General features: G+C 46.6%; 1 pseudogene; it reads right to left on the bottom strand.

Annotated features, from left to right (window-relative positions):
- Nucleotides 1–211: 211 nt before the first annotated feature.
- On the bottom strand, nucleotides 212–774 carry LOC148011818 (uncharacterized; annotated as a pseudogene).
- Nucleotides 775–4,685: the final 3,911 nt, after the last annotated feature.

The following is a 4,685-nucleotide window of genomic DNA, read 5'->3' as shown; positions in this document are numbered from 1 at the left end:
TGGTAAACAGATTTAGTAAGCTAGTTAGGATAAACAATATGCTAGTTGGCATACCTTTATGTAGATTGTAAAGATAGTTGTAACCAACATACAATGCAGTTATGTGCTATTGGTTGTGATAAACACCATAGCCATGTATACACACAAGAGACACATAACTGACTTTGTGAGAAAATAACATTATTTTCAATAAGAAGCATATTGAAAATCCTCAGGTTACAACTTGAAAACTGAAGGGCATGCTATTACAAATTGCTTCATAGCTTTTTGGGGTGATTGTGTACACTTGCCTTCTCCTTGGAATGTGCTCCATAGGTATTTTGATACATCGTACTAGATGTGAAAGCAGGTGGATGATGGGTTGCTTATGGTCCTAGCTTAAATTTGTATGCATCCAGTTTCTTGTAGTGGAGTCTTTGCACAACATATGAGCCTCTATCAATTCCATTGCTCCATTCATCGCGTACCCCTTCTCCACCTTCTCCCTTGCTGCAACACACTTGACCAAGTAGAAATCCACATCCTCAACATTGGTTGAAGCATCTGGATTTACTACAAATGTGTCACCAACACATAGAGCACTACTCAACACATCATGATGACCTTCATATGTGAAGTGGTCATAGCCAATGACTCTCCAATGACTTCATCTACTAGAACTTCATCTGTTGGCTTAGAGTTTGCCACAAACTCATTAGGTAATGGCATCAAAACATGATAACCTGCAGGGTGCAAGTGAGATTTATTGATGCAATGATTCCACCTTGCATGCATGCATGCATCAAAAAAGCATGCCAAGTTTCTTGTTGCAAGGGCACAATTCCACTTGACCTCCCTATTCACATTCCCCACTTTAACCTCCTAGCACACATGGGCACATTCCCTTTCTTTTGAAGGATATGATGCATGTGCTCCCTATGACATGTTGGCTTGGCAATAAGCAACCGCGTCTAGTACACACCCCAAAATAGCTCCATTAGGTTCTAGTTGTTCATGGGTCAAGGCTCTTTTCACAACTACTCCTATGCCATCATGCTCTCCCTTGCCATGCCTTGATCTGAAGAAGAACTAGCTCATCCCCATCCCTATCAATCCACCATATCTTTCAACAAAATAGAAAGGCATGACTCCCTCAAATCACAAGGCCACACCACTGAACCACACCCAATGTTGTTTAGGAGTGACACACTCTTTTTGTAACCAACCATGATGTAGCATGAAGCAATGCCATACAAACAATGTGCCATGCACCTTGTCATTTGATATGAAGAAGTGGATTGTTTTAACTACCTCCCCTACCTTGCAATAGTACATTATGTGCACAAAAATGGTTACCTGACTAGAGTGTGTGGGAGCTCTCGCACAACCGCCAAGAACCACAGACCACTTCTTGTTTCAAGCATTCCAAGCGAGCTCTAATGGCTATCTCTCACCTAGCCAACGCGCGGTCAATCCTACGAGTATAGTGAGCTTACCTTGATGCTTGATCAAGTACCCTCCTCTCTCTTGCACTCGGTAGCTCCACGATTCTTGATGCTAGCTCAAGCATCCTCAAACCTCCTCCATCTCCAAGCTCCATCCTCCATAGCCACGTGCGCAAGAGAAGAGAAGAGTAGAGAAGAGAAGAAGGGAAGAGGAGATGGTGAAGAGCTTCACCCTCTTGATCCCTCACTCCCACACACACTCACTCCCTCACACTCTCACACTCCCTCTCTCAAGAGCACACACAAGAAAGAAGGAGAGAAGAAGAGAGGAAGAAGAAGACTCTTTTTGCCACACCCCAAAGAATGAGCTTCTCATTCACTTTTCAACTTTATATACAAAGCCCCAAATCCTTTTTTGGGCGGTCATCCCCTTTTCCCTTTTTTTACATGGTCGCCGTAGCCTAGGCCCTTTTTCCCATTTTCCACCATTCTAATTTATCCTATTCCCAACTAATGCATACACTTTGCACAGGAGTCAGCCTGGCACTCTTTTACAAAGTTTCGGGGGCGCTCCCACATTTTAATGGTGCGTCCTTTTACTCTTTTGTTGTCTCGGGGTGACACCGAGGCTTTCTAGGGGTCGTGCCCGAGCATTTAAATTTTCTAGGGAGGACTGGTTACCGGTCAAGGCGCCTTTTTCTGCTTTTATCCTGCTCCTTTTTGCTGTTTCCTTTTTTTTTTCATTTTTCGCTCCTCTGTGCTGCGGGAAACATGGTAACATTACCCCCCTCCTAGCCAAGTGCCAGTCCCATGGCACTGCGGTGGGACGTAGTGGCTAGTTAGGTCGGCTATTAGGCGGAACGGGTAGGTGGATGACACTGCTTTCAAGGTGGTTGGGTGAATGACAGGTGATGGAGTTTAAGGACGATGACCAGGAGAGATTTCGGCGTGCTTTAGGCTCCGTGAAGATACTCGATATCTTTCACATTGTTGTGGCGCCCGTTATGTAGCCGGTCGTCCCTCGAGTATCAGAAACGCTTGAAGAAATAAGCGATCCCTTAAGAGGATGGTATTGGAGGGATTTATTCTGGAGAAGCTCCCCTGAACTCTGTTTGCATTGAAAATTTGTGTCTTTGATTTGAAGATCTTTGTCTTTGAGTTGAAGGTCTTCATCTTTGAGTTGAAGGTCTTCAAGCTTGTGGAATCAATAAGCGATCCGTAGATCTTGAGGTGTTGGGCATGCATCTTTGGAAGATGAGGTTCCAAGATCTATGCCAATGGCAGACCTATCGTGACTTGGTTCAATTCTGGTAGCCATCAGCAAGCAAATGGCTGGACAGTGGCACATGGAAAAAGTTTTGGTGATTAAAGGATGCTGCGGGTGATCCTCTTTAGTGGAGTAGCCATTTGTTGAAACTTGAACATAACCTGCAAGAAAAGTTGTGCACTCCCTAAGGGGTGTGTCTACCTCTCCGTGGAGTGCATGGTGTTCGTGGCAGTGGAACTGGGAGATGGGTCTAACCTTGGGCAAGCCCTTGGTAATGTCCCACACTTGAGAACCCAGTTAGTGTGTCGTTGGAGGTGTGGTGCAGGCCTTAGAGTGACAGGTCTGAAATTCATGCCCTTGATGTGCCCTAAGCATGAAGTGGGGAAGGGGCTAGGTAGAACCCTAGGTGCAGTGACGACGGTGCACGTTAAGGCGAAGGGGGGGGGTGGCAAGCAGATCTTGCGAAGGTCTCACCACTTACCTTTGGTTAATGGTAGAGGCATCCTGTGGCTTCGCTATGCTTTGTTGTCATCTCTTCTTTCCAGTTCACCCTTTTAAAATATATATATATATAAAGAGGCTGATACATGGATACATGTGATACAAGGGCATGACAAGAGTTTACTCCTCGTCATCGGAGTGGCAGGTAGGAGATGGAAAAGGGCGGGGGGGCTTGTTAAGGAATCTACGTCTCAACAAGTAGCCCTTGAGGTTGAGGCGGGTTTTGAGAGTAGTGGTGGAAAGGAAGGGGTGGTTGCAATGGGTGAATTTGCTATTGCTCATATCTTCGATCAGTGCAACATAGAAGGATGGCAAAAGAGAAGCGCGCATCAGGAGGCGAGTCATGGTGCTGCTATCTATGGCATTGGGGTCGAAGTAGAGGGGTGGGAGGTGGCATTCTTGAGGTGCGGGATCTTGGTGGACTAGGACCCTAATTAGTCTAAGATAATTACAAGTGGTTATGAAGGCGGGGTCAGGACAGGAGGTGAACTCGCTAAGAAATCTATCTATAGAGCTGTACAAATCAGGGAGGGTAAAGAGAAGGACGTCCCTAATGGGAGGTGCTATTGGTGTTATAGATAATGGAAAAGTCGAACCTGTCATGGATGGACAGATTACCCCTACCCTTCCAGGATACGGCATGAAAGTGGGGTCGTTTCTCTCAGAAGGGAGGGTGTTACAAAATGCCATCCACGCATCAAGGTTGACGTAAAAAATGCGTCTTCTCCAGGTGGGTTGGCAATTATAGCCTTCCACCAATCTAGGCACCTGGAGGACTTTATCCTGCCAAAATTCGCGGTCCTTGGTCCCCCCAAGCAGTTGGATTGGCCTCTCGCTCCGCTAGCCACTTGGCCTTGAGCCTTGCACCCATAGCGATGACGTCATTTACAAATTGAATGGGCATTACTCTGTTCAAGGTAGCGGGAAACTCAAAGCTCAAGTCGAAGGGGTCACGGTTACATTCCTGTTGTTCCCAGATAATCAATTCGGCATGGAATTCAGCAGGGGGATCTTGAGGGTGCGGTAGGAGAGGGGCAGGCTGTCTTGGAACAGGTCTAACACTCAGCTTTTTCCTTGCCTTCTCTACCATTTCTTTCCTGCAGTTAGCCTGGGCTGATTTCCTCTCAATCGATGTGTTAGGGGGCTACAATTCCTCTTGTTGTGGCTGAGGGGGTGGTGGGACGTACTCCTCCTCCTGAGGTCCTAGATCAAACTCTGGTTCACCCCCTTCTGCTTGCACTTCTTCTTGTGCCTTCGCCTCTGTGAAACTGAGTCTCGTCTATTTCCTGTGCTGTCAGGCCTACCTGTGCAAGATATCTTCTTTGCTTCTCAAGGCTTTGCGGCGGGCCTCCTAGCTACAGTGGCACGTGCAAGCCTGCTGTTAGAGCTCTGCGTGCAATGGTTAGCTTCTTCTACATAGCTGATCATTGGCTTCGTTTCCTTCCAGTTTGGTGGAGTGGAGCAGTGTATTGAGGAAGGTGTGCTGCTGAGCT

Source organism: Lygodium microphyllum, chromosome 28 (genome assembly GCF_053477565.2).
Source record: "Lygodium microphyllum isolate KBCC chromosome 28, Lygodium_microphyllum_v1.1.10, whole genome shotgun sequence".
In the NCBI taxonomy this organism is placed as follows: Eukaryota; Viridiplantae; Streptophyta; class Polypodiopsida; order Schizaeales; family Lygodiaceae; genus Lygodium; species Lygodium microphyllum.
This window is presented reverse-complemented; position numbering and strand designations above follow the sequence as displayed.